Raw genomic sequence first — 22,906 nt, forward strand, 5'->3', positions numbered from 1 at the left:
ATCTGGAATTCCTTGAACTGTTTTACACAATCCTCAGGGAACTTTATTCCCCTCCTGGCGTGGGCTGCCACCTCTAAGCTGACGGCTTGTAAATGTACGTCTTCTTCCCTACCCATGCTTGTTGCCATGGGGCTCAGTTCTCAGGGGATATTAGGCATCTCCACTGGGATGTTCCGCCCCGTCGCAAACTCCTGTGCTTGGGTTTCAAACCACAGCTGTACTCCCCCCTCCTCCCCTGCACCCTGGGGCCACGATGTGTCCCTTCCATGTCCTGTGTCCACAAAGTGCTTCCAGGGGGCGTCTCAATGGGACACGCCCATGGGATCTGCCAGGACCCTGGACAGACTTGCAGTTTCTACTTAAGATCTATACTCAATTATTGATTTAAGTATATAATTTAAAATCTCTACTCAACTACACACTGAAAGGATTAATCTTTTACTTCTATTCTTTATTCATATATCTTTAGATATAAATTCAGGAAGGTTTTTAAAATGAACCATCTCTCATTGAAAACGTGTTTGAGACCCTCTGCTCAAAGCCACGGTGAACTGCGGGAAGAAGCAGCTCGCGAGGCAGGGACAGTAGTCCTCATCACCATCACCTCCTCCCAAGGGCGCCCCACGCTCCTGCCCACGGTGTGAGCCTGTGTGTGGGGCGGGTGCCCGCGGTGCGCCGCGTCGGTCTGGGGCCCGCGTGTGGGGCGGGTGCCCGCGGTGCGCCGCTCAGTCGGGAGCCCGCGTGTGGGGCGGGTGCCCGCGGTGCGCCGCGTCGGTCTGGGGCCTGTGTGTGGGGCGGGTGCCCGCGGTGCGCCGCTCAGTCGGGAGCCCGCGTGTGGGGCGGGGCTCCTCTGCCACTGGCCAGGGCTGGGCCTCTGCCCTGCACTGCCGCTGGGCCGCTGAGGCAGCTGAAGTGCCTGCTGCCTGATGTGGGAAAGTCTCTCCAGCGCAGCTCGCAGACGCTCCTCGCTGGCTCTGCGGCGCATGGACAGCCGCATGCACTGCTACTGTGCGCTCCACCCGGACCACCGGCAAAGCCACCTAAGTGTCAGCAAGCAGACAGCCACACTGAGACCACAGGGACTCAGGGCCTTAGACAAGGGCACTAATAGCCTGAATGGTTACGATTCTGGGCCGTCCGCAGGGCACAGAAGTCCATCTCCACTTCCCGCCAGTCCAGCACCACTCCTCAGAGGAACAGTGGCCTGTGCATTAGCCGGTAGGCCTGTATGGAACCATTCACAGGGCCTGAACTTGTCAGTGGAGATGTTTTCTTCACAGATCAGGAGCAAATTCTCAATTTAGTTAATCCCCCAATTTTAAACACTCCGATGCTCTCTATCAGAGGCCTACATGACACCCGGTTGTGACAGAACGCAGGTGGGGGTGTCTGTCATCACAGGAGCACTTAGGCTGGTCATGAGAACACGGAGCTCTGAGGGGGCTCTGGCGAGCCTCAGCAAGAGATTACCCGGAGAGCTATCGGCGGAACACAGCCAGACAGAATGTCAGACTTCCTACTCAGCGGACGTCTGCCGCAAGTGATGCCTTGTAGTCAAAGGCTGTTAAATTACCTGTGAAGGCTTCCTGGCAGCCCTGCATGTTTTCCTCATTGTTTATTTAGTTCGGAAAGCGCTTGGCCTTTGTGAGGACTGCCCTAGCTGACGGCATGGGAAACCTGGCCTTTGTAAACAGGGCGCCACGCTATTGAATCACAGGTTGCAGGCCTGGAGTCAACCTGGGCTGGGCTTGCACAGACAAATCCCCACCATGCACAACAAAGGAGCCTAATGTAAGCAAACCTCCTCTCCACAGATAAGACCAGAAAGAGAGGGACCTGGAACGGGGACGTTTGTGAACTCATCCCTTTGAAGAAGAAGATGCTATGTGACAGAAAGGGAACAAGACTTTACTGATGAGGAAACAGTTAATAATCACAGGACTCACAGTGTCAAAAGGTGGTTACTCCTGACCACAAAATGACTGCCTGACGTCTGGGGTCAGTCACTCTGGGATGACAATGTGGGAGGCTCTACTGACATAAAAACTGGTCCCAAACATGCGAGATCCTGTAGCATCTTCCTCTGTAAAAGCATCACTGGCTGGGAGACCAAAACCAGAGTGTATGTTTATGTGGGAAGCACTTTAAACGCAGCTGGTAATGAAGCACATGACTGAGCAGAGAGAGCTCCTGAGTTAGCAGGATGGGAGACTCTTCCTCTGAGAGCTGGCACACCATCTCCACCACCCAGCCCATCCGTGTCTGTGGACACTGCGTACAATGACACACAGTGGAAAAGACAACCTGTGCCAGTGTGTCAGTATCAGGCACCACTTCCTGTCTGAATGTTACTTATTAAAACAGATCCTGCCCCGTTATCACATTATCACGTCCCAAAGCCCTCTTTTTGCAGGATGGAATTAGAAAACCCAGGTTTCATTAGTATTCTCGGCGATGTTGATCACTTTAGGCTCCTGCTTAGAACACTTAAAATTTAATCTACAAGAAAAGACTAGTATCTATAAGCCATTTTTTCCCCTAGACCTATTATGGAAAGTGTGAATTGTAATTTAACGTAAAAGTAAACAAAATGTACCATCAATGAATGCTTCCCTCATTCGTGATTGTTTTTATTCCAAAAGCTCAAAGTAGAGCTTCTATTAAATCAGGTGTGTGTTTATGAATGACCTTCAATCATTGGTAAATACAATTATAACTGACAGACTCTTCTCAAAACTGCTTGGCTACAAGATGCATCTTCTCCAAGATAACATATGCTTAGATAACGCTGCATCAAGCAATTCAGATATACATACCATGGAATACTTACATGCCAAACCACAACATATGGGTTACCGTACAGTTCTCATGGAGCAAAGAGCTCCTATGCAAGTCAAACTCTGATATAACCAGGCTTACGTGGATAATATATCGCCATAATTCTGCTTCAATTAAAAGCATATTTCAGCAGAAGCTCAGGATGTCGGCTCTATGCATTTTAATAATGCCAACCTACGACTCTGCTTATGCTAAATGTACATTACTCAAATGGATTCAGAATTATGCTTTACATAAATAAAGACAGAGCATATTAAGACGAAATCCTGCACAACCTAAGTATGTATTAATGGCACAGTCCCAGGATTGCTGGCAGCTCTACATATTGTGCATAAAAATCAATCGATATTATCTATGATTTTACTAATATTTTCATTTCAAATAAAATGTTTCTTATTCTTATCCTCCTGAAGATGGAGCAGTGTAGAAGCTGAGCAGAAGACTTCTGGGGCAGCCAAATGTCCCTGGGTGCACCTTGAGAGACCCTGAGGCCATGTGACTTACCCTACACTTAAAGGGACAGAATTAAGAATGCACAACCTGTATTCCAGAAGGAACGGTGACAGTTCTAAATTAGTGTTGCCTCATGCTAAATCCCCTACTTCTATGTAAGATACACAAAAACTTTAGAAGAAACAACCTACATTATTACTGGTAGTTTTCACTCTGTAAGTCATAATGAATGCTATCAAAAGACATAAATACAGTTTTGTAAATTTAACACTTCAAAGTTAGTTTCATATTTAGCATGATTAACATAATCAGGAAAAGTTGTTTAGGGTAATTTAATACTTAGGGAAAAAAACTGAGATGTCATCAGAACCATCTTTAACTGAATAGCAAACTAAACTATGACAATGTCACTATTTTGAGGATCTCACTTGTTTTAGCTCTTTATTAATAAGATTTATATAGGTATTAAGAGTTTTCAAATGAAAGGGTTGAACACTGATGGTTTTTATAGGAGGTGTGATTAAAGAATGATATGACAAGGCTTTTAACAAGCAGCGAAAACCACTGTGGAGTAAGCTAATCACTACAACAGAGCCGAGCAAACCACTGGCTCCATGGGGTACACAGGGTTCAAGCGAGGATAATGCCCACCTTCCCTTTGTACTGCTTTTTTGGACTGTACAAACTCCTTTCATAGTAGCTATCAGAATATGCATTTCAACACATATAGATATAATGTGTGTGTGTGTGTGTGTGTGTGTGTGTGTGTGTTGTGTGCTTAGTTGTAAAATCACGTCCAATTCTTTCGCAACCCCATGGACTGTAGCCCACCAGGCTCCTCTGTCCATGGAATTCTCTAGGCAGGAATACTGGAGTGGCTTGTCATTCCCTTTTCCAGGGGATCTTCCCGACCCAGGGATCAAACTTGGGTCCCCTGCATTGCAGGCAGATTCTTTACTGTTCCCTTTGAGAAATATCAGATATAAATAAAAAGCCTATGCATCAAAAAGCAAGAAACTACTGACCTTTAGCATTTGTTTGCAGAATGCAACTAAATTAAGTGTATATAAATGACAGCCAACAAATTAAAAAGTTAAAACCAGGAAACTGAAAACACAGTAAAATCAACAGAAAAGCCCTTTACAGTTTAGTTGTAAGATACTAGTTCAGAAGAACTTAAAAAATCGAACAAATCATCAGATTTGTCTTCCGTCTCTTTCTGAGCATCTCTATTACGAATCATTTATGCCTTGTTGGAAGCTGCTGCTGCTGCTGCTGCTAAGTCACTTCAATCGTGTCTGACTCTGTGCATAGACGGCAGCCCACCAGGCTCTGCCATCCCTGGGATTCTCCAGGCAAGAACACTGGAGTGGGTTGCCATTTCCTTCTCCAGTGCATGAAAGTGCAAAGTGAAAGTGAAGTCGCTCAGTCATGTCCGATCCTCAGCAACTCCATGGACTGTAGCCTTCCAGGCTCCTCTGTCCATTGGATTTTTCAGGCAAGAGTCCTGGAGCGGGGTGCCATTGCCTTCTCTGTGTTGGAAGCTGGCAGGGTACAAAGCTGATGTTTCACACCTAAGACGGCCAGGTGGGGGAGGTGCGGGCGTGGGTGCCCACTGAGGACATGCTCCTCTGAAGGGCAGCTCCGCTCAGGGGACTCTGGGTCCCCGCTGTCAGGGCACAGGGTCTGATGGGGCTGCACATGGGAGTCTGCCACACGCTCAGCCTGCCTCCTATTCCTGTCTTGGAGCTCGTGCTCGTCTGCTTATCCAAGCGGGTTTCTCATGGCAGGGGCAGTCCGGAAAGGTCTGAGGCACCGGCAGGAGTGACCACTGCTGCGAGAGCTACTCACGTTCCCCAAGGGGGCGCCACAAACCCTTCTCTTCCCTCAAGGTCTGGAGGCGGCTGTAGGGACCCAGGCTTCGCGCTCCGCTGCGCCTTTCTGAGGACCAGACGGAGTCACCCAGGCCTCAGTCATTCTGCTCATCCGTTTACAGGCATGAGGCGTTCTCATGGAAAGATGGGAAGGGGCTGGGTAATACTTTTTAGCATACATTAAATCCTCCAGTAGAAGATTCGCAGTGCGGCAAAGTGTAACTCTTCTAATGACCTTAGAATAAAAGACACCTGACCGGGCAGTGCCGGGCCAGGGCTCACCTCCCAGGCAGGGCTGCATTTGGTGCCCACGCTGGACAGCGTCTCATTTGACCCAGGAGGGATCAGTCGGTGATAAACATGAAACGAGACGCATGAGACGAGGGGCTCCCAGACACTGCCCTTGACATCACATGGCCCTGTGGCCTCCCCAATACACACACTGCACAACCTTCACAGACAGTGCTGTGCTCTCTGACGATGCCAGGACCCTGGACACGTGGGTGGCACTCACTCTGCCCCTTTGGGAAGCCAGGCACAGGGTCCCCAAGGCACTGCAGCTCTGATTGCATAAGGACAGAAGCGCGTGGCCCACCAGGACCAAGGGACACTGTTCTGTGATGAAAAGGAGTGAGCTGTCACCGTGAGAAGACACAAGGAACTGAGAGGCACACTGCTAAGTGAAAGAGGCCAGGCTGAAAAGGCAAGGCACTGCATGGTTCCCACTGGAAGACATTCAGAAACAGGCAAAATGATGGGGCCAGTAAACCGATCAGCAGCTGCCAGGGGTGAGGGCGACTGGGGGCGGCGGGCGAAGAGGCATCAATGTTCAGGACAGTGAAAAGTCTCTGCACAACACTGTGATGGAAGATGGCTGTTCAGTCGCTAAGTCGTGTCCAACTCTTTGTGAGCCTATGGACCGTATGGGGCTCTCCAGGCAAGAATACTGGAGTAGGTTGCCATGCCCTCTTCCAGGAGATCTTCCCGACCCAGGGATCGAACCTGCATCTCTTACGTCTCCTGATTGGCAGGTGGGTTCTTTACCAAGAGTGCCACCTGGGAAGCCCTTAAAGAAAGTAAGAGGCTTTAAATAAAAATATATCATTTGACTTACTTTCATTCTGGATTCCAACTGGTAGTAAGTTTATTACCTATACTGAACATTTCTTTTGAAATTTAAAATCTACTTGGGAGACAATATCTAAAATACAAATATACCCTATATTATCACTGGGTGCTGACAGGCTGCTTGAGGTTACACAGTAAAGAAGAAGAATTCGACTGAAAAGTCTTCATCCTCTTGCCTTTAGAACACTCACCAGGATCTTACTTGGCCTGCTTATTTGTTCTTGTCTCACATTCCTCACACACACACACACACACACACACACACACACGTGCACACTCAGGAAGCGCTCCTCCTCTGCTGACCTCCGACACTGCCATCACCCCAGCACTCACACGTAACGAGGACCTGCACTAATACTGGATATGAAACACATTCTTCAGTACTGAGTACTTGACTCCAGAGCACTCGAAGATGAGACGTGAACAGTGGTTCTCCAAACCAGGGAGATGCTGACAAATAAGAGGGTAAGACAGACCATGCTTGAGCTCATCTTGGAAAACAGGAAGGTGAGGCAGAGGTAAGGAAGGCAGTCTCAACTCTTTACATAAAACACGGATACACAGCCCGCCCAACACTTTGGTCACGTCTCATGTTAAGGACCTCGAACAGGCTGGAGGTGGAGCTTTACATGTCCACCCTCGAAAGCTCATGAGGAGTGGTGCTGAGGGCCAGGGGGTTTAAAGAGCCACCCAGCCCGTAAAAGCCAGTCCCTGCTGGGCCATCCGCCTCCCTCCCATTAGAGGAGAAGCCATCTTCACATGATCCCCGGAGGAAGGCAAGGACTGTCAGTGCAGACATCCAGGGAGTTCACTGATCAGATACTTACTACGCAAGTATCTTTATGTTGATACAAACTGACATTTTCAAGTTCCTAATCTCTATTAAGAATAGCGGACTGTAACCCTCTCCTGTTTACTCCTCAGAACAATTTCGAAGTTCAGTCCTTTATGGAGAACATCCCACGAAGAAGATACAGAGAGAAGACAGTGAAACACTCCCTCTACTCCAGTAATTAACACAACACAGCCCAGAGAAGCCGGTCACGTGCGGCCAGATGTAAGGCGTCCACCTGGGACATTCGTGATGGGGTGACTTTGTGGGGGATGGAGGAGGCCGAGGTGCAGCCTCTGTGGCAGGCACAGGCCGCGGCACTAACAGGGGAACTGGTGTCGCCAAGGGAGGGGGGCAGCAGAGGAAGGGACCCCACAGGCAGGCTGGGCAGGGAACGCAGGGCAGGATGCACAGTACTCAGCAGCGGCACACGGGGTACCAGCACCCCAGGACGGGCATCCAGGAGGGGCCCCCAGGACCACCACACTCCCAGGACTAGCACCCGGGAGAGGCCCCCAGGACCACTGCGCCTCCAGGACGGGCACCTGGGAGGGTCCCCCAGGACCACCATGCCCCCAGGACAGGCACCCAGGAGTGGCCCCCAGGACCACTGTGCCCCTGGGACCACTGCACCCCAGGGATGGGAATTTGGAAGGGGCCCCCAGGACCACTGCATCCCCGGGACGGGCATCTGGGAGGGGCCCCCAGGACCACCACACCCCCAGGACGAGCAGCCGGGAGGGGCCCCCACGACCACTGCACCCCTGGGACCACTGTGCCCCCAGGATGGGCATTTGGAAGGGGCCCCAGGACCACTGCATCCCTGGGACAGGCATCTTGGAGGGGCCCCCCTGGGATCACCGTGCTCCTGGTGAGGCGGGAAGCTGCCCAGGTGGCTGTCTCAGCCCTTCATCCCAGGCACTCATCTTAACTTAGCTGCTCTGCTCTAGCTCTGAACTCAGTGAAGCAACATCCTGATTACCATTTGGCCTCATAAGTACGTTTTCTGCAGGAAATGTGTTGATTGCTGGTATGAGTATTCCAGTCCACTTGATAGTATTGTATCTCAATTTGAAAGGAAAACATTCTAATTTTTCTAAACCTTCTAAAATAAAATGACCTTGTAAAATTTGTTACTGTGACTTTGTCAGATTTATCTCTGGTTATATGTAAGACTGTGTTTTGAGAACTAAGTTAAGTCATAGGACACCCAGCTGGGGTCACAGAGGACTGCTTGGTGTGGGAACCTCCCACCCCCACATCTGGTGGCAGCAGAGGTGGTGTGAGCAGGGAGGTGGTGTGAGCAGGGAGGTGGTGTGAGAGTAAAGTGAGCAAGGGATAGTGTGAGCAAGGATGGTGTGAGAGTAAAGTGAGCAAGGGTGGTGTGAGCAGGAGGTGGTGTGAGAGTAAAGTGAGCAAGGGTGGTGTGAGCAAGGATGGTGTGAGAGTAAAGTGAGCAAGGGTGGTGTGAGCAGGAGGTGGTGTGAGAGGAAAGTGAGCAAGGGTGGTGTGAGCAAGGATGGTGTGAGAGGAAAGTGAGCAAGGGTGGTGTGAGCAGGAGGTGGTGTGAGAGGAAAGTGAGCAGGGAGGTGGTTGTGAGCAGGGAGGTGGTGTGAGTAAAGTGAGCAAGGAGATGGTGTGAGAGTAAAGTGAGCAAGGGGTGGTGTGAGCACAGAGGTGGTGTGAGCAGGGAGGTGGTGTGAGAGTCAAGGAGAAATGCAAGAGGAGAGACTGGGTTGTTTTCACAACCCAGGTAACATCCTGGAAAAATTATCTTTAAGCCTAATATAACGTCTATCCATAAATACGGCTGCTTCATACACTCTTTGCCTAAATTTAAATATACAGATAAATATGTGTGTGTGTACATGTGGGTATATATAAGGATCAATAACAACTAACTCCACAAAACTTCATATCTAATAGCAATGAAAGTTTCAAATGATAAGATTAGGCTACCTAAGATTCAAAACAACGTTAGGACTAGTTTCAGTCATTAAAATCTTACTAATTATTGCATGGTTATAATGTCTGTCCTTCTTGAAGCACTGATTCCCTATTACATGACAATAAAAAGGTTCATATTATTTTTTCCCTTATCTAATATCTTTTAAATCCTAAGTTCAAGGAGAAAAGCTTAATGAAATATCTGTGCTGACATAATCATATAGCTATTAATGATACAGCTAAAGGATATACAGTAACAACCACATATAAAAAGATGTAAGTGTCTGTTTTGAAAATAATTGTTTTGGAATAATATTTGGTTTATTTCTCCCAAATAACTGTTTTTGGGTGAGTTGGTTTTTTAAATAATTCTATGCATGCTAACTTATGATTAAACAAGTGTTTCTCTAGTTTACATTAAGTGCTGAGGTTGGCCTGATTTCCTACTGTAAGAAAGCATTGTTTTTGAATCTCAAATATCTTAATGTCAAAAGAATAAAGAAAAATTAAATCAAGCTACGTACTTACCATCATTATAGTTACTAGTAAAAATATGTCAAGTATATATTTATGTGTCTGAACTAGTGTAAACTCACACACAGTCACACACACCCCTCCCTCCTTTCTCTTTCTTGAGTCTTTCTTTCGTTGTTGTCCTTCCAGTTAAGGTCTCAACTTTTCCCCAGGAAAAGAGAAGCAGATAAGCATAGTGCCCTGTGCACCAGGTGTCCTGGTACCTATCAAAAGTAAGCTTCCAGTCCACACAATGACACAAAAATAGGATACTGCATCTGGGTTGTGATAGGTACTAGTATACTTTGCTGTCACATTCTTGGCAGAATGAAAATAAATCCTTGTATTTCTATATACAACTGCATTTAAATCTCTTTTTAAAGAGGTTTAAAAGCCCCTTTCTAAATAAAGCACAATGTGACATGAAGACGGGAGAGTTGCGTGTAGTCAGGAAAAATGTACACAAGGGAAAGAAACACTCCGAAGTTTAAACACCCACGCTGAGTCAAAGGCCGTCCACACGGAGCGGGCAGAGCGCTGGGATATGAACAGCAATGCCCGAATCGGGCAGGGGCAGACGCTGAAGCCCACACACCCAGGGAATGCCCGGCCCCCGCCTCTGTCATCGGGGGCCTGGAAAGTGGAGAGGACAGGGGTTCGGGAGGCAGACCAGGGGGTACAGCCCATCTTGAAGAGAAAGCTGGCTCTGTCCTGAGCCACCACCTCCAAAACCTGCCACCCACCAAGGTCACCACCTGAGCCAAGGCCATCCGCACACAATCCAGAGTGATGTTTTTGAAAAATTAAGGCATCCAGGCTCCTGTCCTGCTCACGCCCCTTTAAAGGCCTGTCAAAGGCGGCTCTCCATCCTCCTCCTATTCAGCCCGTGGACCATGTCCCCCTCCTCCTCGGGCCAGCGGCCACCCCAGCAGTGCAGACGCCACTCGGAGCCTGTTCTCAGCACTGCGTTCAAAAGTCGCCTCCTGACCGCGGGGGGTGGGGTGCACGTGTTGCTCTCTGCACCGCGGTGCTGGTCCAAGGCCTCATGCCAAACCTTGCCACACACCCCATTCTCAGCATGTGCGGTTATGTCAACTGAACCTCAATAAACTGTTTTCCAAAAACTCATTTTCTTAGGTTTTTCCGGAACTTTGTACACACAACAGTTCCCACCCACCCGTTCCAGCCCCCTTTTCTATGGTCCAGTCCTCTGTCTGTCTGTTCCTCTTCCTGACTCTCATCCTGGGGTCACAGTATTTATTCACTACTGACTCGCTTAGACTCTGTCTCCAGGGTCTGGAGCGGTGGCTCCTCCCCAGAAGGCACACAGAGAGACCTTTGGGACATAAACGGCCATGGGCCTTTGGCCAGTCCTAACCTCCCTGTGCCTCCCAGTCCTTGCGGTCAGCAGTGACAGCATGGTCCCGGGCCTGGGTCGGGAGAAGAGAGACTCCACAGAGAGAGAGCAGGGCTGGCACACCTGAGGGTGAGACACAGTCCAGCCGCCCAGAGTTCACAGAGAATACCGCGGCAGTGAAGGAGGAGACTGAGTCACAGAGTCCTTCTATTTTTGGTAAGTAAAGTGTCAGTCACCTCTCTAAAATGATCAAGCAGTCTCTCCCCAGCCTGCTGCTAATTGCTTATCGTTGATTTCTCATGGATATTCAGAGGTATTTCTCTTCAATAACAGAATCTGGGAAAACTACTCATGATGTCCAAGTAGTTACTCTTGAACACTGCCTGGAGCTGAGCAAGAAGTTGTTATTGACGTGCATTTTTGAATTTCTAGCTTAATTTGTTTCTATGTGCTCTGTTTCCTTTCCTAGAATGGCTGTTAGTCCCTGCTGTAACCCATTTTGTACCATTGCCCTGTTCTCCAATTATCCTTGGGACTTCTATTAAAAATTCAAAAACTGATACTCTCAGCAATTATTGTCATTCAGAAAGTGAGCTCATTCCTGAAAATTAAGACTGTAAAGAACACATACTATGAAAATGAATCAAAGTTAATGATGAAAATAAAACACACATAAACTCAAGACAGTTAATACTGCAGGTGAAATAAACCTGCAAATACAAAGCTCAAAAATAGAGTAAGTGGATAAGACACCGCATTTCAAGGCTTTTCTGGTAGCGAAGTAATCACAGGGAAAGCTATGATGATAATCACAGAAGAAATATCAAAACGTTGATATGAAAGCACACAATCATTGAGAACATAAAGCAAGCAAAGGCAGAATTGTCAATAGTTAACTTATTGGGAACCCCGCTGCGTGAGACAACATTAAGTACTCTGGAGTTTGCAAAACTGTTGGGGCAATTCAATAGGGTGTCAGTGTGGACTAAAGCCTAATGAGCAAAGAAACAGGAACAGAGAGAAAAGAGAGCGAAGGGCCTTGGCCCCAAACCAGGGAACGCCCTTGTTCCTCCCACCCTTCACTACCCTGCCTTGTGGGGATTCCCTTTGTTGATGAGCAACTGAAGCAGGGAATGTTTTCTGCTTTTCTTTAAAATGTCCCTATCATACAGAAAAATAAAAGGATGGGTAAGGCTTAAAGTTAGGAAATGTCTGGGAATGCAGTTGCTATGGTCTTAGCAAAGAGGTTATTCAGACTCTTGCATTCCTCTCCTGAACAGGAGCGATTATTATTACCCGTTATAATATCTTATATCTGCCTATTCCAGAATCAGGAAAAGAAAAAAAAAGTTGCATGTGAAAATATTAAAATCTGAACGGCGGTGACAAAATTTTCAGTACAGACAATCAATTTGGCTCCAGTAAAGGCAGCAGCAAAGGGTCAAAACAAAATCATTAGAGAGGTTTCTGAAGCTTCTAGAAGCCTCATTAAAAACCATATCCTGTTAAAAGTAGGAAAACCCTGGAGAGTCAGGTGAGGGAGCACAGAGTGCATGCGATCACAGTATTCCCATTAGCAAGAAAATGGGAGACCTCCTTGGGTGCTGAGAGAACTTAATTCCAAAGCTGCTCACCGCACTGCACAGAGAGGCAGAGATGCCTTGCAGAATTTCTCATGAAACACAGGGCTCTGTGATCACAGCGATTCTGATGAAGACCACAGAAACCATATGAAATAATCTGTAGGTACCTGGAATGTGAGAACAGCTATACGCAGGGTCTCAGAAAACTTTCTGAGTCCATGGTCAAGATAAATCAGAGTGAAGCGATGCTCTTCCTACATAGGGCCTACCTCGTGCCCAGGCTTTCGTATCTTGATCAGCGGGACTTCAGAATGAGGCCTCTTCTATTTTGAGCAGCAGAAAAAAACAATGTCCACCATTCACTGAGGGCCTACTACATGCCTGAGACAACACTGTTCCCACCCTGTAAAATGCCTAAGTGCTTAGTGTGTTGGTCGCTCAGTTGTGTCTGACTTTTTGCAACCCCATGGACTGCAGCCCGCCAGGCTCCTCTTTCCGTGTGATTCTCCAGGCAGAATACTGGAGAGGACAGCCATTCCCACCTCCAGGGGATCTTCCCAACCCAGGGATTGAACCCAGGTCTGCTGCACTGCAGGCAGCTCTTTACCAGCTGAGCCACCAGGGAAGCCTGTAGAGGTTGGCAGGCAGGAGTCAAGGCGATCACAGTCGATGTTTTCGGGCAGTGTACACAGATGTCTTCAGACAGCGGAGCAGGTTAGGAAGTCAGGAGCCCCACAGTCCAGAAGCTTATCCCTGACTGCTCTGAGTCTGGCTGGACTTTGGCTCCCTGGCCCCCTCCCAGGACTGCCCTCGGCTGCTGGGGCCACATCCAGGTGACTTCTGGAGAAGCCTCACGGCCCATCGGGGCTCCTACCATCCCCCTCCCCACTGGCCTCAAAGACGGCTCTGCTCCTGGAAAGCCAGTTTTAGCTGGGAGAGTCTTTGGGAGCTACCAGCCTGACTGTAACTAGCGGGTGGTCAAAAAAAAAAAAAAAAGGATCTGTTTTCTGTTGGGTTGTATTCTCTGAATCGACTTTTAGAGAGGAGCAGCCACATCAAGCAGATGAAGCACCCCCTCCACCCCGGGGGCTGTGCTCTCGGGTGAACGGCCTCGTGCCAGCTTCCTGGTTCAGAGATGCCCGTGCAGGAGGCGACGGGGCCTCAGCAGAGTCATGCCGTCTTATCCATGGGAGGGATGTCACTGTCTGTTCAGAGATTTCACAGTCCTTTGTACAAAAGGACCCTTGAGGATTCAGATCTTGCTCTGTATCTAGTCTTCCTAACCTGGGAATCCGCAAACCCTTTCTGTGCCCTCGGATCCCTGGAAATTGTATGCCAACTTTCAGAAAAGTACCAGTATTCTGGGATTTTGCTTTCCTTATCATCTGAACAAATATGAATTATGAAAGCGATTGGGACAATAATCTAGTATTATTTTTAGTTTCACAAATTACAGCATTATCACCCTGGGAAGATCCAGCGAGTTCATCTATTAAAAGTTTGCTCTCCACTTTACACTTCCACTCAACAGAGTGAGAGCAGAGAGGGGTTAAGTGGCTCCGCAGACAGTGGCCACGGGCAGCAGGGCTGGACTCCAGCTCCACTAGCTCTCCGCTTCATGGGCCTTTCACTTTCGTCAGCGCGCCCACGCTCTTCACAAGGTGCTAGTGGTTCGTTAGGAGTATTTGATTTCTAATGTGTTTTCCTGAGAGAAACGCATCTGCTGAAAATATCATAAGCGGCTTCTAATGCACTATTTCAAGTTTTCTTGCTCAGTATGAGCCACACAATTCTATCACTGGTTTTCCTCTACTCTGTTCCATCTGCTCTCTGCATCAACACAATGGCTGGCTGCAGACTTGTTGGATTCTTCCAGTTTTTTTCCAGTCTTTGGACTGCCCTTTCTTTTCCCATGCTGGCATGCTTTCTAATGTGCAAGCGGAAATGAAACCCTTATATAAAACACCGTAAGAGTTAAAACTTATGACATTTCTTCTTTATCTCCAACTTTAATGCTTGGAATACTCTGATTTGAAATCTTCTTTTAAGATTGTTGTTTTCTCTGGTTGGTAATGTAAAGTTATATGCATTTCTACCTGGTCTTCTTACAGAAGTCTAAGGTGCATAGAGATTTACAAACACTGATGAAAATAGTGAAACTGTTAGTTGCTCAGTTGTGTCCAACTCTTTGTGACCCCATGGACTGTAGCTCACCAGACTCCTCTGTCCATGAAATTGTCCAGGCAAGAATACTGGAGTGGGTTGCCATTCCTTTCTCCAGGGGATCTTCCTGACCCAGGGATCAAACCTAGGTCTCCTGCATTACAGACAGACTCTTTACCAAATGAACCACCAAGAGGCTCACTTTAACCTCTGCCTCCAACATATTCTCTTTAATATTTTGCCTTCCCTCTGTCCTAAAAGGTAAACTTGATCTTTCCTTAGGATAATATATGGATGTGATGAGTGTAAGTTATGTTTTTAAGGAATACAATTTTCAAAAATAAACAAAAAATATTTCAGAATGACGTGTTAAAGAGCTAAATTAATTTGATATTGTTGGGAATTCATTGTGCTCTATATGGGAACTCAAAACTAGACTAACAATTCTGATAAAATTCACACTTCAAAAGTGATGGCTATGGATACAAAGCTTTGTGTAAGGAAGGGGAGAACGGGAAAGTTAGCTAAAAACTAGCAATCTGGACCATGTTGTTTATAAATGAATGGAGCCCCTCAGTAATGAAGACTAAGCGTGGCAGACGTCAGTGGATGCCTTGTATGAACAAGCTGCAGGTTATAACAAACGGCAGGAGGACAGGAGACTCCCACGGCACGTGAAGTGAGAAAGGCACCACTGAGCAGAAGCTGCCATAGAGAAAACTGGGGGACCAAGGGTGATGAAAACATTTGCTCCCTTAAACAGTTAAAGCAACATAAGCAAAAAGGAGAAGCAGGCAGGAGAGCATACTTTGTTCCTAAGACAAAAAAAAGGCCTTCTCTAAAGAGGTGATGGGGAACCCGTGCTTCTGATGGGGCTCCGGGTGCACTGCCCACAGAGAGAAGAGTTCTGGGCTCAACTGTTAGTGCTGCACTTTGTTTTTGCTCAGAAGTCCTTCTTTTCAAATCAGTTTTGTGGGTGTGAATTTACAGATTTTTCTATGTTCTTGTGTAAAAGAGGCAATAAAAAGGAAAGGAGGCTCGTAAGAGGAGAAAAGAAGTGAACGAGGTAAGTCGGGACAAAAGGCACAGGGGCAGGGCCACTGGTCTAGAAGGGAGCTCAGAGCTGTGAGTTTCAGCGGATGGAAATGCTTGGCTGCAGACACAGGACTGCCTACCTGTCTGCACGGGGCTTCCTCTCGGCAGTGGGCTGGGTACCACCCAGCAAGATGCAGCCCTGCAAGATGCGGGATGCGTCTCCCCCGCCAGGAGGCGGCTGCCGCGGGGTGCAGTCTGCGCCTGCGTGTGCCTTTTGTGGCTGCAGCCTGTCCCGAACTTCCATTTCTTTCACATCTTGAAAATCTCTCAGATTTATTTTTTAATTTAAATGATGCCATTTCACATCACACCCCATTGAAGTACTGCACGTACTTTGCCAAGTCCAGCTCTACCAAAAACGATCCTCTGCAATTCCCCAACGAGCTGCAATTAAGAAACAGCTCAGCTGAGGCTGGCATGGAAAACGTCAGGAACCTGGGCCTTCTTCCTTAACAATATTTTTAATTCTCCCAGGTCACATGAAACCAGTAATAATTTCAGCTAAAATTAGGTAATACCATTCACTAAGGAAAACAAAAAAAGCAAACTATACAGAAGAGTCTTGTTGGAAAGGCTTTTCCCCTCCTCCAGGATTACCTAAATAAAGGAGAAAAACATAAGGTGATTTCTTGGAATGGCTTGGGCGAAGTCCATTTTGGGACAAAGGTGGGGCAGGAGAAAACCATCTGCCAGGTGACCAGCAACGACCAAGTCAAGCTATCCACTCAGAGGCCCTTCAAGTACTAAAAAAAAAACATGCTTCCAGGGGAAAAAACTAAATCTTATTTGAGAACTATAACGTTATTAACCAGGAATCCTATCACAGCATACAATTAAACTCACCTGAAGAGAATTACTTAAAATGTACTTTAAAAGCCTCTCTCTCAAAGACAACCATAGATAAGTTGTTCAAAGCTTAAAAACTGTCAGGTTATTTTACTCATTTTTCCCAGAATATTTTGCTGTTGTTGTTATTTTGCTTTAAAAAAATGTTTTTATCCGCCACAATTAGTGGTTTCTTGCATTTAATTTTTAATGCATCTCTAATGAGAAACAAATAGCTAAAATCATTCTCAGTTTTTAGTTTCAACCCAAAAAAGCAAAAGAGAATGTATTGTTATAAAACATACATTAATGTTTTCCAAATATAACTGTTAGAATATATGTTTAATTTAGAAATAAAATACACCCTAACAATTAACAAATAAAACCATTTTAAATGAGATTAAAACATTTTCTCTCTGATAGCTTATATTTGTGACAATTCACAAAACAAAATACATCTTTTACAAAGGGTGAATTTGATTACTAAAAATCAAATAATGCATGTTTGCAAAAAGACTGACTCAAGGGATTTGTTTATTTTTTCCTGGGGGTGGGGCAGAGCACAAATTCCACCATTATTACAACTGCACAATCTCGCTGATTCTCATAGTAAATCTGGCTTTGTGAAATTTGAAAATTCCATCTTTAGTCACACTGTTATTCACAAAACTTTAAAATGATTCTCTAATTTGTAATAAATTGAAATGGTTTCTTCGCTTTCCATTTTACTTTGTTATATAAAATGCTTCTTGCATACGTGTTTTCTTACATTTCTGCTGTGTACTCCTCCATGACACAGCTTAAATATGTGATAAATTAAATAATGATCTCACAAACCATCTTTACACGACCAGTACCTTAGGCGACGACTAAGCTAGAGGTGTTGGTGTCGTGGACACAGAGAATGGCCATTGGCAGCGTGTTTAATTTTAGACGTGGGAGCGGGTGTTGGAGGAGCCTGTCACCTAGCTGTCACCCATAGGTTTGAGGTGAGTGGCAAAAAGCCAGAGAGACCTCCTGAGGTGGGGAGGCTATAAAACCCAGGCTATACTAACTGAAAAACAACAGTGGGACAGAGCAGGATTCTTCAGGAAAGGCTGTTTAAATTATTGTGCTATTAGTACAAAGCCTTGCCTGTTTAAAACAGGGGGAAAAGAGAAAGAAGTAGAAAATTAGATTAATGACAGAATCATTAAAAAAGCCAAGCAATTAAAACCAAATAAAGAATCCAATTCCTTTGATGCTGGTATATTTACGAAGAAATTTTAACAATAAAATAAATACTAATAAAATGAGAGGAGAATGAAGTTTTTACAAAAGTATTTCATCCTGTCAACAGCTTTTAGAAGACGATTCAGGAATTTTCTCTAAATCTTATTTTTTCAATTTTAGAATTTAAGTTGCCATAATTGAAATGATATTCAAACCATAAGAGTGGTTTTCTAGGCAACATGCACTTCCCTTTCAAAGAGCTAAGCTCTTTCTTTTCTCTAAACAAGCACAATAAAATGGGCAAGCTATCTGTGGGAGAAGGAAAAAACAAAAGACAGCACAAAACTGGTGGGAGAGCTACAACATACGCGCAGGACACACTGCAATCTATTCAGTTGGTCAAAGTAGGTGTATTTTTTTTTCAGCATGATAACTGACATTAAATCTTTCATGGAAATAAATCCCAACTCCCACTTAAAAAAAAAAGTCTCAAAAGTAGGTGAGGAGTTTCAGTTGCGACTCACACTTAGCCTGGAATCTGGAAGGGAACAAAAAGGCTCTCGGTGTGCTCTGGGTTCGCAGAGTGATTCATAAACTGCCTTATTTCCGCTGTTACATACTGGAAGCTGTAAACAGTCAACTAAACGATGCAAGCTGTAAGGGGAAAAGCAAGCAAACGACTGGGAGCAGGTCAGTGCTGCTGACTGTTGCGGGTTAACAGAGGACCATACAGATGGAGACAGACGAGAAACTGTGAGCCCGCCTCGCTTCTACCCACGAGCTGCGGCTGTTCTTTGGCTGTTCCTTGGCTTCATCTGAATACTGGTGTGGTGCTCAAACTGATTCTTTGAAACTCCTTTAAAACTAAACACAGGCTTTCCCCCCTTCACTGCTAATTACATACTGTTTCGTGAAAGAAGCAAGCCCTTTATTGCTCATAATTTCAGCTATCACTTGCTCGGGTATCTTCTCGGATCAATAGCATACAGTTAAGTGGAAGAAAAGGCTAAATGTGATTGCTGTTTGCAAAGCAAGGATTAATTTTTAGTTTTTAAGTGCTCTCGCATTTCATGTTAAAATATGAAATTCAAGTCACAGGTTCAGAGTAGTTATACATTCAAGCTTTTTGTTAAATATCTGTCATTTTTTAAATCTTGAATACTGGCATAGGTTATAATAAAATCTGTGTGCCTTCTGCAGTTTTACACATTCCAGTACTGGTGGCCATACATCTTTGATGGCAAAACTCCATGGTTGTAGCACCATAAAAATCAATAAATATTAACCTTTTCTGGCACTTTGTGCACAAATGCTTTATCAATGGCTGTCAGCTAATAGAACAGTCAGTGATGAACTGTATTTCTCAGACCAGGATTCCATAACAAATTTAGAAATCAATGTAAATTAACACACTTTTTAAATTTAAAAAAAATTATCATCAGATTTTATTTTCCATGAAAAGAATACAAAAGCCAAGAAGCTCCCATTTCGAGGTGGTGCCTTTGGTGGGCCGTGAATATCACGGAGCACTGCAGCCCTCAGAACTAAACATTATACACACCTCCCAGGCCCCACTGCTACAATGATATGGATTTTACACACACACACACACACAATCTTTTTTCAAACTTTAGGTAACATACTAAGTGGGAAAATTTTTATTCCATTACAGCATCCCATTTTACTTCTATTAGCAATCTACATGCTCCCAGAAGAGACACACATAATATCAAGCACAACCCTACAAAGGTTTAAAAGAAAGGGGAAAGCCACTGGGGAGAACCAGTGGCACTTCACGTGGTGAAATGCTCCCGGAAGTCTCTGCAAACATGACTCCTCCCTCTAACCCACACCACCCGCAGGGCACACGGGCAGCACCCTCGGCCCTGATGACACGCTCTGGGGACGCCCAGCTCACACACCAAGCACCTCGTTCCAGTCACTTCACGGTGTACCTTCTGGTTCTCCCAACACAAACTCTTGGCTTTGTAGTCATGGGTCAGTGTTATTGAACAGCCTGATGTATTGATTAACTTAGGTGAACTGAAGACTCGTGAAAGTCAAAGTCACTCAGTCATATCCAGCTCTTTGTGACCCCCATGGACTATACAGTCCATGGAATTCTCCAGGTCAGAATACTGTAGTGGGTAGCCGTTCCGTTCTCCAGGGGACCTTCCCATCCAAGGGCACGAACACAGGTCTCCCACACTGCAGGTGGATTCTTTACCAGATGAGCCACAAGGGAAGCCTAAATTCAAGACTAAACTCTCTCTCAACATCCTAAATTTGATAATTTAAGTAGCAAAGTATAACTTCTATCTACAAATTTGTTCATTAGTATATCCATGACTATCCCTCTATGGAGGACAAACAACCTGTGTTTTCATGGTCTACTTCCCTTCAAAAGTACTCTGAAGTTTTATAGTTTCTGATCTTACATTTGACCCAGCAATCCCACTGCTGGGCATACACACCGAGGAAACCAGAATTGAAAGAGACACATGTACCCCAATGTTCATCGCAGCACTGTTTATAATAGCCAGGACATGGAAACAACCTAGATGTCCATCAGCAGATGAATGGATAATAAAGCTGTGGTACATATACACAATGGAGTATTACTCAGCCATTAAAAAGAATTCATTTGAATCAGTTCTGATGAGATGGATGAAACTGGAGCCAATTATACAGAGTGAAGTAAGCCAGAAAGAAAAACACCAATACAGTATACTAACACATATATATGGAATTTAGGAAGATGGCAATGACGACCCTGTATGCAAGACAGGAAAAAAGACACAGATGTGTATAACGGACTTTTGGACTCAGAGGGAGAGGGAGAGGGTGGGATGATTTGGGAGAATGGGAATTCTAACATGTATACTATCATGTAAGAATTGAATCGCCAGTCCATGTCTGACGTAGGGTGCAGCATGCTTGGGGCTGGTGCACGGGGATGACCCAGAGAGATGTTGTGGGGAGGGAGGTGGGAGGGGGGGTCATGTTTGGGAACGCATGTAAGAATTAAAGATTTAAAAAAAAAAAAAAGTACTCTGAAATTCCAGCAGGGCAGTGACTCAGACAAATAACTCAATCTGCAGATGGAAAATGAATGCTCAATACATAAAGAAACAGCTGCAAGGAAGAGAACCCCAGTGTGCTGAAAGCCCCATTACTATAAGACCCAAAAGTCAGCTGTGGAGAGCAACAAGTTTACACTTGTCATTCTTTCAGTGATATCTATATTTTCAATCTCTAGATTACTCAGTGTAAGAAAAATCAAAATTCTTAGGAAAATATCACTTTACTAGAGTCACACGACTTTGGGCTAAAAATGACTCTTTTGATGGAATAACTCTAATGTAAATTGACTTCTGCAGTAGATGCAACTGCTAGAACTTAAGATTTCCACAGTGACTGCTTTGGGGGTAGAATGAGGAAGACCTCTAAAATAAATTCACAGCAGGGTCTAAGATTTAGTCACTCGCCAAAAAGAGGATGGTTCTCAGAAGAAACTGGAAGAAGGAAAAATGTCAAAATAACCCTAAATACATCAATAAGTCTTTGGCACTGCCCTGAAACTTGCTGGGGAAAGCATGGGTGTCACAGAATGGCTAGACAGCTCCGCAGACTTTGGGTGCTCACTTCACCATCAGAGCAAACACGTGACCAGGTCACCCCGGCCAGCAGCGACCAGCCAAGACATGCTTCGGGATCAAACATCAGGCGCCTTATAAAAGCATATTCTCAAATGACCACCTTTTCTTTCTTTTTAGTTTTGTTCTTTTCTCTTTCTCTTTTTTAATACTCCTTCAGGTTAGAAAGGCTAGAAAGATTTTTACAAAATAGCCAAGGTTTGAAGGCTTAAAGGTTTAAAGGTTCTGTTTAAAGGCAAGTTGCTGAGCATTCTACCCCTGTGTCCTGTTTAGACTCTGACCCCACATCCATGATGGAGGAATATACATTTCCCGGCTGTTCCCCCACGTGTGTCACCAGGACTTCAACCAAGACAAAAGACAAACAGAAAAGTGAAATCTTTCTAGATCATCCAAGATCAAGAAGTGTTCTCACAGACAAGTGTGACAGTCTGAACTTTTCTATGGAAACAAGCATCATGAGGCTTCAGTACCCTTTCACAGCTTCAAAAAGTCGCTTTGCAGGGAAATACGGGGAAGAGGATTTGGGTGGACATGAAAGCACAATCTCTATTTTCTCTGTAGATTCTACTAAAAACATCATGTAACTTCACTGCTCATCAGCCCTATGGAGCACCCACACCCAGAAATGGAGGTGATTTGGTTTAGGCTGAAGGGTTCCATTCTAACACTATCCATATGAAAAAAAATCTGTTTAAGAGGCAGGAAGTGATATGAGCTCTGGAATAGCTTTGCCTTTTTTTTGTTTATGAAGAAATAAAATAATTACCAATAGGGGCTCTCCTGGTGGTTCAGTGGTGAAGAATCCACCAGTAAACGCAGGAGACGCGGGTGTGATCCCTGATCTGGGAAGACTCCACATGCCACGGAGGAACCAAGCCCACGGGCCACAACTACTGGGCCTGTGCTCTGAGCCCGGACCGCAGCAAGAGGGGCCACTGCCGTGAGAACCCCAGCTACTGCAACGAAAAGGCCACATGGCAACAAAGACGCAGCACAGCCAAAAATAAGCAAACAAAATCATCAAAAAATAATCACCAATAAGCATCACTACAGCCACTGTTCAGGGGGAGTTTTGCTTTTCTCTCAGCTTAAAGGCTGTGTATGTTCTCTTCTAAAAGCAACTTTGATGTAGCTCTACATTGATACCATCAAACATAGGCTTCATGTAATAGGAAATAAAAGACGGGGAGAAATCCCAGTACCGTCATTCATCACTTACAGAAGGAATAATTTAAAGAAGAAATAATGCTTATCCTATTTAACGGCACTCTGAACAACTCTGATTTACCCTGATTCATTACAACCCTACTTGTTTTGAGATATTCAAGTATTTGCTTACCAATCCACTACAGTACATGTGTGTGCTTGATTATGTCTGAGTGTGCATTTGTTTTTGTTTTCCGCTTCATGCCAGAGGCTTCCCTGGT

General features: G+C 45.4%; 1 protein-coding gene and 1 long non-coding RNA gene across 3 annotated transcripts in view; one reads left to right on the forward strand and one right to left on the reverse strand.

Moving 5' to 3' along the window:
* Nucleotides 1-22,906, reverse strand: part of ZNF407 (zinc finger protein 407) — a 385,838-nt gene that overhangs the window by 76,380 nt on the left and 286,552 nt on the right. The gene's annotated exons all lie outside the window — the stretch shown is intronic.
* Nucleotides 10,836-22,906, forward strand: part of LOC138428265 (uncharacterized) — a 54,603-nt gene continuing 42,532 nt past the window's right edge. Inside the window, exon 1 of the long non-coding RNA XR_011252365.1 lies at nt 10,836-11,158. This is a non-coding gene — a long non-coding RNA (uncharacterized lncRNA). The remainder of the gene's footprint in view (nt 11,159-22,906) is intronic.

This window comes from Ovis canadensis, chromosome 23 (assembly GCF_042477335.2).
Source record: "Ovis canadensis isolate MfBH-ARS-UI-01 breed Bighorn chromosome 23, ARS-UI_OviCan_v2, whole genome shotgun sequence".
NCBI lineage: Eukaryota > Metazoa > Chordata > Mammalia > Artiodactyla > Bovidae > Ovis > Ovis canadensis.